Below are 18,667 nucleotides of genomic sequence, written 5' to 3'. Positions count from 1 at the left end.
CTTCATTACAACATCAACAAAGGTCATGATTGCTAAATGTGATATGGCAATCACCCTTACATCCAACATGTAGTGTAATGAACAGCGGGGGGTCATCCTCAACAAGAAACACAGTACAACAGATCTGTCACAGGACATGTCAGACATTCCAATATGCTGGGCCACACAAGAGTATAGTCAGTATTCCAACCTGCAAAAAGACAATGACAGAGAGTACCATCAAGACGGAAGGCATGGAGCCACACAAAGCACATATGCAGCACATAGATGTTGTGACCAGTGTAGAATAACTCCCAGCCAGGGATTACCCGGAGATTACCTATACAACACCAGTCACAGATTATTCATCGTAAATGACACTAGCTACCATCTGTCATTCACAACCCTAAATTCTCTAATCAATCAGCAATGGCTAGTGATTATGAATGCCTCAAGCCATAGGTAGCAGAGGCACATATTTCATTAACACAGTCAGTGGGTGGAATGACATGAAAGCAGGAGAATTCAGCAAACATTTCTCAATAGTGATCTGTACTTTGGAGATGTGAATCTAGGAAACTTCGGTGGGTACATTTGTTAGATTTGATGCACTTTTACTGTGCACCTTACATTCAGTCAGTCTGCTCCCCCAACACACACATAGGGATAGGACCACATTACACCCCCACTGATTAGTCAACTCAGGAGGACTATTGTCAGCCAGTCATGTGGACATACAACACTAGCTAACCCACAATCACCATACATTTATGTCACTGTAAATACTGATTGATGAGCTCAGTCCTAAAGTCAGCTGCACCTTCCTCCTCTGCCTCCTCATCACTTGCCATGTCATTATTACCAGCCACTGGTCCACCTGCCTCACCCTCATCAGTTAGCAATGGTATCTGACATCTCAGGGCTAGATTGTGGAGCATGCAGCAGGCTACTATTATCTGGGCACCTCCAGAAAGGTCCAGGCACCTGAATCCGGCCAAATGTTCTTTGGATTACACGCCTTATCCTCCTGTGGGACTCACTAAAACAGACTTCCCCATCCATGGCAGGGTACCTCACTGGTGTCAACAGCCAGGTAAGGTTACAATATCCGGAGTCACCTGTGTGAAAAAATGTAGGACTAGTGACATAACAGATACAGCAACAGGGATGACTGTGATGACAGGTGCCATAACAGTGAAACACCATCAAATGCATACATACCAAGGAGCCAGGCTGTGTGTAGTCATGCCATCATGCGTGGGACATTGCTGTTCCTCAACGTGAAGGAGTCATGCACAGATCCAGGACACCTGGCTGTGACCTGTGAGATGTACTGGTCTGCCAGACACACCACATAAACATTAATGGAGTGGTGTTCCTCCTGTTCCTATACACCTGTTCATTGGCACTGGGAGGGACCAGGGCTACATGGATGCCATCAATGGCCCCTATCCCATGAGGGATGTGTCCCATATCATAAAAGTCTGCCTTCACATAGCCCAAATATGCACTTTGGGGAACCTGATGTAGCTGCCCAGGTGTTTCATCAATTTACACAGAACATCCTTCAACACAAGACTAAACATTGGTTGTGACGTCCCTGCTTTCAAGCCCACTGTATTCTGAAAAGAACCTGTGGCAAGAAAGTGGGGCACTGACAGGACTTGTACTGTGGGAGGGATGGCATAGAGAGTGTGTATGGCTGGTAAGAGATCAGTCTCCAACTATGTACGTAGATCCATGATAGGATAGGTCTGGAAGATATGCCTGGCCTCCATGGTTGCAAGGTAAACTTGAGGACGGTACACTGGTCATTGTCTCAATCTCCTCATGGCAGGATATCTAGGTAGAATGGAGAGAATGTACATTGAGAAATGCGCTTCACACATGTAAGCAGAACATGTCAAAATGGCACACACCTAACACTATAGGACATGCACTGCTGACATACACTATAATGGGCATGCTGAAGTGCTTTGGACACCAGCCTTGCAGCACAATGCTGAACCTGTAAGTCTTAAAGGACACATATAACATATGTGGCAGACTGAGCTGTCCTGCACTTATCATTACAAAAGTAATAGGAAATACCAATAGTGGGCCACCACCTATGTGCCTCCGAGTATCTAAGCAAGCCCATCAAAAGATATACTGGCACGTCACTGTGTCATGCGTGTCAAATGTGTTAGCACTGCCATGATGGCACAACATAGGGTTACTCCCCAATTTGGCCGAATATGTATTTGGCACACTTATATTGGCACATCAATGCATTAGCATGTGTACAAAATGGCAGCCACCTGTCCTGCAGCACTGGACAGATAGAAGTGACCTAAGTCCGCCGGCGTATGTTGGCATGGTTGTTAAGGGTCACAACTGCTGTGAAACTTGTCATTAGTTAACATTGCTGTCTAAGGGGGACTTTGGCCAATGGTGAGGACTGCTGGCGGTGACCACCATTTTCTGCAGCCTTGCTCACTTGACTCCTGACAGTGTTGCTAGCAAGACCTCCACCGCCTGAGCTGCTGTGTACTGTCTCTGGGAGCCATCATGCCATGTCCTGCAGGTGATAGGGCCCCAACCTTCACCCCAGAAGAGCTGGAGAAGCTTGTGAAAGGGGTCATACCCCTGTATGGACAGCTTTATGGGGCACCAGAGGAGCAGGTGAACCCAATGCCATAGTCATGTGTGATAGTAGTGCATGTGACAGTTAATCGGGTAAGTGTACCGGTGAGGGAGTACAGATGCATGCAAAGGGCATCAAGTGAAGGCGTGTGGGCAGAGAGGATGGGTATGTGTGTGCTTATGTGACATTGTAGTCAATGCAACATGTATGTAGACTTGGGAGGAATGGGTAGTAACCACCCCACCTTAGTATTAGTTGTAGATGTGTTTTGATGGTTTGCTGCCAGTGGATGTACATCTCCCATATCCAGAATTTTCCATGTCTGCATTGTGGAAATGGTCAAATCACACTGGCACATGTGTGACACCATCATGCCTTTACTAAAGATGTGAGCTTGTGTATCACCGTACGCATTGGGTATGACCTCCTCCATCCATTTCATTTGGGCATTTGTGGCTCTACGGTGTCAGTCTACTCCCATCGGGATAGCTGTGTGGCTCACCTTTTTTTCACTGGGACTATGTACATTAGGTACTGGTTATGGTATTGACTCCATGTGAGGCAGCCATTACATTCCCACCACAGATATAGCTTGTAAAGGACTGGACTAATGTTATGATATTTGTATCTCCATATATTGGTAATCTGCTATCTACTGGGTAAGTGAAGGTTGCTCAAGTAGGGTCATTTGAAATGTACCTTTGATTTTGTCTGTTTGCAAAAATCATGCATTTCTAAGTGCCAGCCTTGTAGGGTTGAAACCTTGGACCCAATGGGATAGTACTAGAGGTGCTAAGTGTCTAGGCAGACCTCCTCATTGACAATATGTAATGTTAATGGCATGAATGCTAATGCCCTAGCAATTAAAGTGCAACATAGCTTATTCGCTGCTTACATCTTGTGTCAATAGTTACTTGGAGGCACATCTGATGGAGTGGTACAATGTCTGCTAGCCTTGGCCTAGCTAAAGTGGGTGAATAGGACAGAATTGGGTACTGTATGACTTATGAGCTGTTGATGTGAAATGTATGTTGTATTTTCTCTTCTGAGGCTGCCCTATGTAATAGTGTAAGTATTATCAGTGCAAAGGCAGTGGTGTTGGTCCATGTATGCATAATATTTACATGTATTTACTGTGTGAGATGTGTGTTGTCTGGACTTAGGTACAGGTATTCACAAATCTGGAATGGTGTTAGTGAGGGTGGTGTTCTCATGTTGTGAAGTACTAGTGGTGAAACTGCATGTGTGGTGATATTGATTGTGGATCATAATGTTATATGTGTGTTCATGGTGTTCATCATTGGTTGAGTGTGGATGTGTTATATGTGCAATATGGGCCACCCATTGTAGATGCACTCAGCTGTATGATTAGTTGTGATACATATGTGTTTAATGTCTGCAGATCTTCCTCTGTGATTGAGTCAGACTAATCACATGTTTGTACCCAAAACTTGTATTGTACACATCAGGTGTCACCTGTATGGGTGTCTAACCTGTAGTGGCTTAATCACTTCTTAGATCTAAATTGGCATTACTGTACAAAGTATTATGTCAGCCATATAATGTGACTGGCAGATGCTGTGTGGTGTGTGAGTAGAGTAGAATTCACTGCCATGGATACTCAACAAAAGACATGGACTGATCACCTGTTGAAACTGTACAGGCATGATATGTTTGGTTCAGTCAGCTGCACTTCCAATGGGTGATGGGAGTATGGAGAGGTATGATGTGAATTCAGGGAGACATTTGTACTTCATCCAGGGCATGATGTCCATGCAGACATGGCTATGGTGGTGATCATGTAGATGACTCCAGTTGTGCAGACTTACTTCGATGTAGGTATAGGTGTCAGGGTCGACATACAATGATGGGTAGTGGTGACATGTTGTGACGTGATGTAGGAAATGTGTATTGGCACCTGAGATAGCCTAGCCAGGATATATATTTTCATAGGTGTGCATGTTTACATGTGTGTATGTGAGGTATGTGTTGACCCTCTCTCTCCCTATCTCTTTCCCTCCCTCCCTCTCTCTCTCTCTTTTGTGTGCATCAGCATTGGCAAGTGAAGGAGAAGGGGCACAGACAAGTGGGAATGCTGCAGGCCATGGGGCCTGGAGTGCTGCTACCAGCAACAACAAATTACCCAGTGGCACAGAGAATGAGGGGAGTGCCACAGGGAAGACCGGATCATCCATGTCATTTTCAGAATCCTCCTCCAGTGGACACTCCCGGGCAGCAGCGGACCCTTCTGGGACCACGACAAAACCATCATTGTCCACCACCCCCTTACTGCCACTGCCCTCCCTGTAGCTCCCTACCCAGTAGCCTGTGCCTGCTCACCCAAGAGGGTGGGTATCTCCTTCACAGCAGGCACCCCTGCCCCAGCCCCAGTAAGCCCTGCTGCCCTCAGTGAGGAGGCTATTACCCTCCTGAGGTCAATCTCTGTGGGTCGGGTCGACCATCGTGAATACTATCCAGGAATTGGCAGTTCAAATCCATCCAGCAGAGCAATGCGTTCCTAGAGGGCATTCACGGTGCACTGGCTGGTCTACAGAGATCCTTTCAGGCTCTGGCTTCCACACTAATGGCAGCCAGTCACCCTTTGTCTACTGACCCCCCTCCACCTACCTCTTCCCAATCCCAAACCCCTCTTCTCAAACCCAGCCAAAGCACACAGACAGACATGCATGCATCCACCTCAACAGCCAAGGGTACCGCTGACAAACACAAGCACCACAAGACCCACCACCGGCATGCACACACAAAAACATACCTGCAGACACACCTACATCCACTACCTGCACAGACTCCCCCACCACCCCTCCTTCACCAGACACATCTGCAGCCAGCACACCAACATTCACTGATCCAGCCTGTAGAAGGCTGGCCTGGTTTGTAGTGGGTACTTAAGGTACTTAGATCTTATAACAGGTCCAGTTATCCCTTATTAGTGAAATCTAGTCAGTGTCAAGAAGTCAGGCTGTCTAGAGGTAGCTATAGGCAGAGCAGCCAAGGCTGAACTAGGAGACATGCAAAGCTCTTGCAGTGCCACTGTAGTCACACAGTACTTACACACAAGAAAGACAATACTCAGTGTTACCAAAAATAAAGGTAATTTATTTTAGTGACACAATGCCAAATATATCTTATACGCTATACTCTCTTAAGAGGTAAGTATTATACACAAAATATACACTAGTAACCAAAGTCAGATAAGTAAACAGTCATAAAATAGTGCAAATAGTTAAAATCACCATAGGTTACAATGGGCCTAGCGGAACACAAACCATATATTAAAATAGTGGAATGCGAATGTCGGTTTCCCACCTAGGCAAGAGTAGTGTGTAGAGGGGCGCTGGGAGTGTAATAAAACACCAAAGGTAAGTAAAGTACCCCACCCCAGAGCCCAGGGAAAACAGGAGTAAAGTACAGCAAGTTTCCTCAGAACACACTAGAAGTCGTGATAGAGAATAATGCAAAAACCAAGCAAGACTGGAAGACACTAACGATGGATCCCTGGACATGAAGACCTGTGGAGAGAGGAGACCAAGTCCAAGAACATTTGAAGAGTCCAGGAAGAACAGGAGCCTCTGCTAACCTGGATGAAGCTGCAAAAATGAAACCAGAGGTTGGAAGTAAAAGTCAGAAATGCACCAAAGAAGACAGCTGCAGTTTCCTGCTTTGCGCAAGAGATGTCCCACATGGAAGAGATGATTTCAGGCTGTTTTTCATAATTGGATTCCGCCAACAAGCCTTGGCTCACGCAAAAGACTCATTTGGTGGAAAAGGCGCTGCCCGGGCCCAGGAGGAACCTGGGGTCTTAACTCAGATTGAGGAGACAGATGGGGCTCTCAGCACTTCAGAGAGCCCTCAGAAGCCAGGCAGCACCCACAGGAGTCCCAGGATATGGGGACCAAGTAGTTGCAAATGGTGGTCATTGCAGCACTACACAAAGGGATCCCACACCGCCGGAGAACAACTCAGGGAGCTAAGCGTCACAGGATAAACTGCTGGGGACCTGGGCTAGGCTGTGCACATAGGATTCCTTGGAGAAGTGCACAGAGGCCCTAGGAGCTGCAAAACATGCAGTGCACAGGGGTACTGTCTGGTACAGGGAGGCAAGCTCTTACCTCCACCAAATTAGGACAATTGGAACTTCAGATAGTCAGGGGTACTTTGGTCCACCACCTGTGGTCCAGGGTCCATGCTCGTTGTCAGGAGAAGGGATCCAGAGTACCGGTCGTCGCTGCAGTAAGGTGCCTGCTGAAGCAGGGAAGTGACTTTGTCACTCCACAGGAGATTCCTTCAATTCTTCTGGTGCAGGATGAAGACAGGCAGTCCTCAGAGAGTGCATGACCTGGAAACTGTTGCAATTGCTGGCAGGGGCTGAAGTTACAGAGTTGCAGTAGCTGCCTTGGATTCTTTGTTGCAAGTTGTAGAGTTCCTGGAGCAGTTCTGTGGTTGATCCGACAGTAGAAGGTGAAGCAAAGGATGAAGAGGAGTCCTGCTGGAGTCTTGCAATCCAAATCTGAGGAAACACCCACAGTAGAAACACCCTTAGAGGGGGATTGGTTACCTAACCAGGTGTGAACCTATCAGGAGGGGTCTCTGACGTCACCTTCTGGCGCTGGAAACTCAGATGCCTTCCAGAGTTCCTTGACCATCCTGAATACAAGATGGCAGAACACAGGGACACTCTGGAGGAGCTCTGGGTACCACCCCTGAGGTGGTGATGGACAGGGGAGTGGTCACTCCCCCTTCCTTTGTCTGTTTTCACGCAAGAGCAGGTGTAGACTGGATTATGCAAGGAGGGCACCATCTGTTCCCTTCAAAGCACTTCCAGAGGCTATGGGAGGATAACCTTCCCATGCCTGTAACACCTATTTCCAAATGGAGAGGGTGTGACACCCCTCTGCTAAAGGAAATGCATTGTTCGGCCTTCCTGGGATTGAGCTGCTCAAGCCCCAGGAGAGCAGAAGCCTGGCTATGAGGTGGCAGGAGCTGGGGCTAAAGTGAAAACCTCAGATGGCTGGTATGGCAGTACTGGGGGGGCATGGTGAAGCCAACAGGGTGCATGGGATTGTGCAACCAATATTGGAATCAGTACTGGGGCACAATTCCCAGTTGTAAGACACCTCACATGGCCATCTTCAGAGTTTCCACTGTGAAGCTATATATAGGTATTGACCTATATAAAGTGCACACTTGTAATGGCGTTACTGCACTCACAAAGTCTGGGAAAAAGGGCCTGGACAACGTGAGGGCACCTATGCAAGTGCATGGTTGCCCTCACACACAGGTCCTAGGCACCTACCCTTCAGGGTCTGAAGGTTAGGCATATAGGTGACTTATAAGTGAACTGGTGCAGTGAAAATGGCTGTGAAATAGCGCTTACACTATTTTACTCAGGCTGCTATGGCAGTCCTGAAGAAGTGTTTGTATGAGCTCCTTATGAGTGGCAAAAGAAATTCTGCAGCCCATAAGGATCTCCTGGAACCCCAATGCCCTGGGTTCCAGGGTACCATATACTAGGGACTTATAAGGGGGGTCTAGTATGCCAATTTGGAGTGGAATACTGGGTTACCAGTATGTGAGTACAAACTTAGAACCAGAGAGAGCATAAGCACTAGAGTTCTGGTTAGCAGGACTCCAGTCACACAGTCAAGCATACTGACAAAACAGTAAAACATGTAGGCCACAAACTATGAGCACGGGGGTCCTGACTAGCAGGATCCCAATGAGACAGTAAAAACAAACTGACGAACACTGACAAACAGGCCAAAAATGGGGGTAACCATGCTAGAAAGAGGCTAGTTCCTCACACAGCCACAACTCCTTTCTTACCCACAGTCAGCGCAATAGTAGACCCATAGACATCCACCCCAGTCACCACATCCACAGCCACCACAACCAGTGACACATCCACATGCAGCACATCTACCATACCTGCAAACACCAGCCCAACAGACAGTCACTCACCCAGCATGGCATCTCCCAACACCTCCTTCCCCCCTCCTCCCAAGACACATAAATTCCTGCACTCACCTACCCAATATACACCCAGCACCCACAAGCATTCATCACACGCACTTGCACCTAAGACATCCACACCAACACCTCCCTCAACCAGGCCCTCTACCTCCAGTCCCAAACCTTTTTGCCATGACTGCCCCTGTGTGTCTGAGAAGCATTTTCTCTCGGAATTTAACTTGTTCCCTTTTCCTCTCTCACCTGTGATACCCCAAACGGCCTGTGTCCCTCCTAAAGTCCAGCCCTTCCTCCTCCAAGTCCTCCCCTGCCGCCGCTAGTACCCGTGCCCCTGCCCCTGCAAAGAAGTCGACCCCTCCCAAGCCCAAGGACCACTCTCCCAAGCACAAGCCCAAAGACCCCTCTCCCAAACCCAAGCCCAAACCACCCACTCTGTCCCCCTAATCCCTGTGGTGCCTGCCTGCCCCTTGCTGCCCTACCCTGTGGAGGTCATATAGCAGTCAGGAGTCAGGTAGGGGCACACAGAGGTGCCATTTGTGCCTTTGGCACTTTGGACTGGCCAATGGCCTTCTCATTGTATATACTTTTTTTTATATTCCCATATTCAGATTTTTAATACATCTGGGCCAGCCCCTTGTTGGATTTGATGGTAACATACTTGTCCTGCCTTTCTTTCCACATGGCTGTTTTGTATTTGGCGGCTTTGGTTTGTGTGTGTGTGTGTGTGTGTGTGTGTTGGTTGTGCTAGCTGTTGTGTCTGGGCTGAATGTGTGGGTGTGGCCCTGCCATTTGTCCCACTGTTACTGCTGTGTATTGTATGTAGGATGTGTTAGTTTTGGGTACATGCATGTATGTAGATAAATTGTGTATTGTTTGTGTTGACATGTGTAATGGTGGTGTTGTGTGCTCTAGTGTGGTTGTTGTGTGTGCCTACGTGTGGTGATGGATATGTCAGATGCGTTGTTCGTTGTGTTGTGTTAGTGTGGTATGACAAATGCTTTGTTGTATGGCTGTGTGATTGTGTATATTGGTTGTCAGGTGTTGTTATGTGTTGTTGTATGTATGTAGCGTCATATGGAGGCGTGTAATGCAATTGCTTGCCAAAGTGTTTGTGTAGTTGTGGTGTCATTGTGTGAATCAGTGCTGTTGTGTATTGTTGTGTTAGACTGTGCCGCTGCTGTTCGTCTGTGGGTTGGTGTGTGTACTGCACATGTGTGTTGGCCGTGGTGTGTGTAGTATGGGTGTACATGTGTGTAGTATTGGTGTGCGTGTGTGTATGTAGGGGTGTGTGTATTTGTGTGAGTATGGGTGTGCGGTTACATGTGTGTCGCAAGCCGTCACAGATGTGTATGTTGTGTGTGTACTTCAAGTTTTCCCTACTGTGTCAGGTAGGTGTGTGTACTCAAGTTGTCTTCAATGCTGTTGCTGGTTCTGGAGTTGTGCTAACAGGAGCAGTGGGAGGACTTCCAGTTCAGGTTCCATGGCAGCTCCAGACAGGTATGTGTTCCAGAAGGTAAGTGTTTCGTAATATGTCCAGTGGGAACATGGTTCCTTCAGCCTGAAGGTGGCTACAGCCGTCTGTGGCGGCATGACCGGACTGGCAGCACTGGCGGTAGTTTGGCTGTCTTCTGTCGGGAAGACCTCCATGGTCATGATTTTTCAGTCATCTCCGGCAGATGTTGGTGGTACGACTGCCGCCGACGACATGGCGGTCCAGGTATCGCCAAACTCGTAATGACCCCCTAGGTGTTTACCAGGGACTGGGGCTGTGGAGACACAGTTTCACCACCAGTGCAATATTGGGAAAAGAGAAATATTTTTTTCGCTGGCTATTCCCTTTAAAGTGGGTCCCATTCATTGCAAACATCTAGTACAGCAATGACAAAATGTCATAGCATGGTTTCATTGCTGCCACCTCGCTCCTTTGGGTCCTTGCATTCTTCATGAGGGAGGTTGAAAGGGTTGTGGATTCGGGGACCACAAAATATGTTACCATGCATCATGGTAGTCTGAAGTAATTTCTCCTTCAAAAATATACATTCAGCAATAAAAGAATGCAACCCCGAGGAGGGTCTACTATCTACATACAGTCCTGGTGGAAGTGGCGCTGGGCTGTAAAAGGTACAAAGTATAGGCCAGTCCTCTCCCCCAGGTTTTAACACCTCATGATGTCTGAGGCTCAATGAGGGTGAAGCAAGAAACTCTAATCAAGTACGAGACAAAAATTAGGGTGCAACATTAGACCCACGAGATGTATGAGACTCAATGAGGGCGCAACCCGAGACCCTAATAATGTTAGATTTCGCAAAAATCACATTTGTGCACTGTTCGGTCTGTACAAACATAGGCAGGCGACTGTACTGCATAGGATCAATCTCTTCTCAAACTTAGTGCACCACTGACAGGCCTGTGTGTCATCTTGCACGATTCAAAAACAATGTTACCAAACTGTAGCCATAGTGTGTGGACAACCCCATCTGAACGTGAATCCGACCGGTTATATTTTCATTACAAAGGATATTTTGCCATGTTTTAAAAAATAAATAAAGTGTATTGTCAGATTACTCTCTTGAAAGCAATCCTTGCCTTCCTAGTTTTGTCAGGTTTTTCCACAGTGTCATGCTGCTGCAGAAATATTTGTAAAAAAAAAAAAGTACATTACGAGCAGCACATGCTTATGTAATCATGGCCGATGAACGTGTTTCCAGGTTTACATTTCTGCTTTTGTTTAAAAGCAGAGGGAATATAACGGACTGGACCGGTGCCTGCTCTTCGTTATCCTCACCTTCCAAAAGCTACTTATTGCACTCAAGTGGCAGCTCTAGGGCGCAGGAGACATATTGTGTAATGTTGCTGCCCTGGCAATCGTGCTAGATGCTTGTTTATTGCTTCAGCTGTCTTCCATTTTGGCTCTGGCTGCTCGCCCTAGTTTGCTCAGGGTGTAATCCCTTCCCAAACCTTTCTTTTCAACCCCTTCATTTTTGTCGGCCTGGGTTAGGGTAGATGGCTCCCATATGCCCCTTTGAAGGAAGCCATTTGCTGAAATGAACAAGGTGTTTGGCGGGGCGTTGAATGTTTTTGTACATACCAATCACATTTGGGTATTCAATTTGGCTTTTTAAATGAAATAGACATTTATTAGGCATTTAGGACTCTGCAGCTCTTAAGATTCCAGAACCGAAACGTACATCTGCAGAGGCATATGGCTCAGCAGATTTTGTTTTGTGTGAGATAAATGTCACCTCAGCATGAATATTCCAACCAGAAAGTCACCCCTCCTTGAATTCTCTCATTAGTTCAAACTGCACCACACCTTTCCCAGATATGATAAATTTTTAAATGCTAAATTGTTGTAAAAAAATAAAAATAACGTGGTTTGCTCTAGCACTGTTACTGCAGACTGTGCTTGTTTGGTACTGTTCTCATTAATGCATGTGTGGCACAGTCAGCTCTGTCTAACATTAAAACAGAGGCGGCTGGTAAACTTTAAACGTGGTGGGGAGTAGGACTAAATGCTGAATTTGTGGGTGAGTAGAGACCTAAAATTATTGTTTTAATGGGTGGCTGAGATAAGCTCTCCCCAAACATTTTTGGTTTAAAAATGGTTAATTGTTGTTTTTTTGCCACAATTTTGCTCCATCCTTGCATGCCCTTTTTACTAGTGAATGAAGAAGTCAAATGGCAACAGATGATCATTTTATTTTGTGGTGTTGCTATGTGGTCCTAAGTGGTGATGGTATGCGCAGACATGGGTCCCTTGCTGGCTGTGCCACTGGATTCATGCTAGCCTGACTAATGAGGGGTGATTCCACAATTCGGGTCTCAGGGTGATTGTTTCCGGTCCAGGGAGGGCCTGGCTTGGCAGTTTGGGCTGGACTGTTCCCATGGGGAGTAGAGACTGATTTGCATATGACTTGGTCCAAACTAGGTGACGTATTAAGCAAAAAAATGGTGGTTGCTTGAAAAGTTTCAACACTCTCTTGATCATTTTATTTTGTGGTGTTGCAGAGTAGAGACAGAATTAGCTGTATTATCAATAAAAAGGAAACCTTTGAAAACCATATCAAGAGGTATTAGAATTTAAAAGTACCCATATAAGCGCCTCCACAGCAGAATATAGATGACTGCAAACGAAAAATGTGGAATAAAAGGCACTGTTATAGAATGACGTATAAGCCCACCACCTGAGCACCCAAAAATAGTTATATAAAACAGGAGACAAGGCAGGCAAACCGCTAATGTGGTTCAAAAAGAAAGACAATAATACAGGGCATATTCAGGCAGCTGTGACGTGTACAAACAAACAAACATATAGCAGGTGATCACGACGTGACAGAGATGTTTGCTATTTTGAAAAGTGCTCTGCTATAAACATCAACACGGCGTTCATGACAAAAGAACTGCTGGATTTTAGATCAGATTTCAGCATGAAAGTAATAAAAGAGGAAGATAGGCAAAAACGTAAAAGAGACGTTAACCCTAGAAGTAGAGACTGCAATCACCAGCTCCATTTACGTAAAAGATTGTGTGTTAATGGCCTATTGAAAGTAAACTATAAAAAAGCTGCCTTCAAGTATTGTTGCCCAGCCACAGCAGAACGTGTTTTTAGAGTCTAGGCAGGTGGGCATAAAACAGAGAAGGAAGTTCATCTCATCGCCGTATCTCGCTATTGAGTAGCAAACAGAAGATTCTCGCTGCACTGGTAGCAAATAAACTGATCTATGGAATACATACAAAGATCAGTCCGATTCTACTGGACTCAATCTGTGCTTTATGCACACAATTTATGTATATCAACTGTTGATAGCTCAGTATCTGTGAATACAAACATGTTCTTCAACCCCATCAAGTAGCCTTTCTGTTTTTAACACTATGGTAAATGTGATTTGAGCTAGAGCTTAATTTGTAAACAAATGAGTGCCAGTGCCAAGTAGTGTAATGCAAAGTAATGGGGCACCCATGCAAAAGGTCTGGAGAGGGGTTCTTAGTCTCCCAGTTCTCACAGATATCAGTTGGTTTTGGGCTAAATGGGGTGCTCCAGAAAGGTTGAGGGGCCCCTGAAGAATTTGGCCCCCACACCATAGCTGCTGCAGGAGCTTGTGTTGTGCCCCTGCCAGTGACTACAGCGGTGCTCAGAAATCAGTGGCCAGTGCAATTACATGTTGACATGCCAGATACCAATGCTACCTAGTCATGAATCCACCTTATGCCTCTAATCCACTACCAGATGCTCCCAAGCTCTTTAGCTCTCTTTTGCAGGTTCCTGCCTCCTTCCTTTATGACAGTTTTAACATATTTCTCTTCCTCCTTCCTTCCCCTTTGTACGTTTACCCTCGCTTGCTCTCAGCAAATGTCTAATGAGATCAAATGAGTGCAGGTCCCCATAAGTAAGTGCCCGTGGGCCCCAGTGACTATCACTGGCTCAAATTAAGCATTGATTATTACATAGATTATTGCACCATGCAACACTGGCCACTGACATTCACTCAAGGACGTTCACCGTATGGTACCGAAGGGAACCAGACAGGCCGGCCACTCCCTTCTCTCCTTTTCACAATGGGACTTGAGCCCCTGGCATAATGGATATGGTGAGATCCTATGTGGAAATAGTTTAGTGAACGGGATAAATGAATGTGGATGACATTTAATTGTACATTTTATGTTATAGTGAGTCAAGCAGACTGTGTTTGAATGTCACAGTTCTGATTCAAATATAAAATGGACCAAAGCCATTGCTATACTCTCTGATGGTTGGTCTCGGCTAACATATATGCACATGGTACTGAGCATAAAAAAGGGGTCATTTTAAATATCTGCATCTGTGGATTTCAACAAATTCAAGTAAACTTTACACCACCAACATGTTTCCTCCTTAAAGTTAGCTTAACATGCAGATATCCCATTGGGAAAAACTCTCTCTCTCATTACTAGGAAGATCTGAACTTTATAAAATGATTGCCTTCTCACACTTTTTATGTATCCTACAGACCATACTGTTTGAGAATCCTGACCTAGTTGTTTCTTTAAAAAACTATAATACAACTATAATACACCTATAATATTACGATAATATAGTGTTACCCCTGATTTGGAAGGATGGTGCAGCCAGAAAATGTTTGTCTATCCTTCAGAAATCTACATTAGAATATTCGAATGTTGGCATGTCCATTGAAGACAATGGACTGCTGCGGGCTTTTACAGGCCGGTAAAAGCCCGCATCGCCAACATTCCAATGTTCGCTTTGTTCACAGCAACAGCTGTGAACAAAGCCTCACGGAGCCCGAGGGGATTTAAATCCCCTCGGGCTCCGTGAACATTTTTTTTTTTTGATAGAACATTCTGCACTGTGTGGCAGAATGTTCTAATAGCCTTAGAACCCGCTGTAGCGGGCTCTACCGGCTATTAAAGTCCCTCTCCCTTGTTAAATGCCCTCGCCTTCGGCTCGGGCATTTAATGCGGGGAGCGGGCCTTTAATAGCCGGTAGAGCCCGCTACAGCGGGTTCTAAGGCTATATTAAAGGAGGGATTTCCTTATCACTTCGAGCACACACAACTAGTAATTAATGAAATGGTGTTCGCACAGTTAGCTGAGACCCACTTTAGGATAGACAAATTTGCTATAGGTAGGACAAATTACATGCAAATACTACATGGAGGTAAACAGGGACAAAGTGCACCCACAGAAATTAGCTACAAAACTGGTAACAAATATTTGGCAGAAGACCAATGAAGCTTAGGAAGGAAAGGAAATCACAAACTTGGAACTCTGTATTGACCGATACTAGTATGCCAGGGTTGACTAATTTTGGTAATTCAAAGACTGGGATGAAACATCAATATATGTGTCATAAATGTAGTCTCTACTTGGTAGAGGTATGCACCCTGTCCAAGTAGGGACCAGAATCCTAGTCAGGGTAAGTCAGATACACTCCCAAAATGATGTGCTTATCCCCTGGTAGCTTGGCACAGCCAGGCTTAATTTAAGAGGTAATGTGTAAATTATTTGTGAAAAACTTAAGTTACAGTAATAGGGTGAAAAGCACCACAAAAAACTCCATATCAGGTTAGAACAATAGGTAATAATTACCTCAGTACAACAAGACAAAAATGACAAAAATCCCAAATAGTAGAATTCGAGATATGAATTTTAAAAGATTAAGGCTCTCATTACAACCCTGGCGGTCGGTGTTAAAGCGGCGGTAATACTGCCAACAGGCCGGCGTAAAAAAAAAATGGAATCACGACCATGCCGGAAACCGCCAACATAGACAGCCACTTTAACACTCCGACCGCCACGGCGGTAAAAACAAACACCGCAGCGGTAACAGCCAACACACAGGTGGAGGACAAAGTACCACCCACCGTATCACAACAGGCCTATCCGCCAACTTTTCCAGGGCGGAACCAACGCTCTCAAGAGCACGGCAGAAACAGTACACAGAAAGGAAAACACCCACCTCTTGACACCCAGCGAGGAACCAGGACACCATGGAGCCCCAACTACAGTGTTACCAATGCTGGTCTTCCTCCTGCTCTATCAGGAGCAGGACAGATGCAGTTGACAACCACTGTGAGTACTGCACCTACAACACAGTGGAGGGGGGGAAGGAAAAGAGAGTGACACACACACGCAATACACAATACCCCCACCTCTCCCTCACCCACAACAACATACACACAAATACATGCAGCAACATTACATATACACCCCCACCCCCTGGAAGAACTCAAGGACAAAAGGAAATGATTGTAACAATTGTTATCATGAAAAATCTGATAGTGAAAGTTAAAAATTCAGTATATACAAATGTGCACACCAACTACACAAGTCCGGCTAGTTTACCAATCATTGTTTATGGACCAGTGGTCCCAAAATGCATGGGCGAAGCCCACACAAGATACCTGACTCGAAAATGGAGAGAACACTGCTGGGGCGTCTGATCGAAAATAAACAAGCACCTCAGGGGGAAGGGAAAGGGGGGCACCTCAGCCGGATGAAACACGACACCACTGCTGCACAAGGGGGCTCCATGCCCATTGCTGTATCCTGAGGAGTGCAAAGCCACAGTCTCTCAAGTCTTTCCAGTGAGTGGTTTGCACACTGCTTTATTCTGGAATGTGCAAAGCCACAGTCTCTCAAGTCTTTACAGTGGGTGGTTTGCCTACTGCTTTATCTGGACAGTGCAAAGCCACAGTCTCTCAAGTCTTTCCAGTGGGTGGTTTGCCTACTGCTTTATCCTGGGGAGTGCAAAGCCACAGTCTCTCAAGTCTTTCCAGTGGGTGGTTTGACCACTGCTTTATACTGGGGAGTGCAAAGCCACAGTCTCTCAAGTGGATAACAGTCTCCACTGGTTCTGGAGGGGGCCTGGTGCCCAGAGTGCTTCATCCTGCCAAGGACTGAGGTAGTGGATGTATTTCTCCACTGGTTCTGGAGGGGGCATGGTGCCCAGAGTGCTCCACATGCAGTGTGGCCGGTCCCATTCCCTCACCTGGGTGTGTGTGCCATGAGATTGCCTAGGAACAGGTAGCATGATACGCCATGGATGCAGAGACATACCCCACACTGCTAGCGGCTTTGCCTTCCACCTGCAGGTGCAAACAGTGATGGAAGTCATGCCTCATGGAAGCTGGGCAGGGTCCAGGAAGTTTCCTCCACCCACAGATGACTGACCACTGGGGATGGTAGGCATGTCAGCGGTGGTGCCACTGTCAGAGCACGTCGCAGGGCTGGTGGCCGTGCTTTTGGCGGTGTCTGTGGCGGCGGTGCTGGCGGTGGTGCATTAGTCAGCAGCTGTTGAGGGACACAGCAGGACATCTCCTGCAGACTTGGACGGCTGCCCATTGCGCAATATGCTGGGGACTGTTTCTAAGGCTGCAGACGTGCCAGTGGCTATGCAGGTGGCGGTGCAGGTGGCGGTGCTGGTGTCAGGGCAGGTTGCAGTGTTCACTGCCGTACAGGTTGGTGGAGTCGTGGACAGAAGGGGTGACACTAGTCCCTCAGTCGGTGCCACCGTGCCCTGTCCTGACCTGCTCTTCTGCTTTTATCCCTTCCCCACCTTTGATGGTGCTGCAGGTGTCTTGCCACTGTCCCCTTTTGTTTTGGTGGAGCCCTTGGTGGCTGGTAGGTGTAGCTTCTCCCTCCGGGATGTGGGCACCTTCTTCACCTTGGCACGTGGCGGAATGTCCTTGCCCTCGCTAAGTGGCACACTGGCAGCCCTGATGGGTGGCGCACTCGATGACCCGAAGTTGCTGGCACTAGGGTGCCTGGGGATTTGGTGGCTGAGGTGCTGGGATGAGACCTGGAAAGCCTGGCCCTAGGGGAAGGACAGGGGGGAGGTGAAGGGAAGAGGTCAAGGTTTGCCAGGAAAAGTTTTTTTGACACACTGGGACGGGAAGCTGGAGGGGGTTTAGAAGTGGAGGAAGAGGTAGTGGTTGTAGGAGGTGTACGTTTGCTGAATTTGGGTGAAAGTGCATGGGCCGGAGGCTGTTGTGAGGTGGATGGCTGTTGGGTGGGTGTGTGCCTGCGTTTGTGTACTTTGGGAGGAGGGCTCACAGACACACTGGGAGAGGACACTGGGGATGTCTGCATGGTAGTGGGGGTGGTGATTGCACGTGAGCGGTGTGTGGTGATGGGCGCGCTGGTAATGGAGGTAGTAGCTGAGGATGTAGTGCATGCAGGTGCGAGTGGAGACGAGACAGGGAGGGAGGAGGAGGATGTGGAGGAGGGGTACACAGTGGAGGCAGTGGATGTTGCTGTGTCTGCATGGGGATGGTGCTTGTGTGAGTGCATTTGGGATGTGTGGTGCTTATGTTTACCTGAGCCACTCTTGTGTGTTGATGAGTGTGCATGCTGGTCTGATGTGTGCTTGGGATAGGCTGAGGTACAGTGGATTGGGTCGGGGTGGAGGAAGTTGGAGGGGGGAGGCTTTACACGGGGACAATGGCTGCCATCAGTGCTAAGGCCAGACCCCGAAATGCTCTCTGTTGGGCCGCCTGCCCAGAATGAATGCCCTCCAGGTATGCATTTGTTTGTTGCAAATGCCTCTCAACACCCTGGATGGCATTCAAAATGGTA

This window comes from Pleurodeles waltl, chromosome 1_2, assembly GCF_031143425.1.
Source record: "Pleurodeles waltl isolate 20211129_DDA chromosome 1_2, aPleWal1.hap1.20221129, whole genome shotgun sequence".
NCBI classification, from domain to species: domain Eukaryota; kingdom Metazoa; phylum Chordata; class Amphibia; order Caudata; family Salamandridae; genus Pleurodeles; species Pleurodeles waltl.
This window is presented reverse-complemented; position numbering follows the sequence as displayed.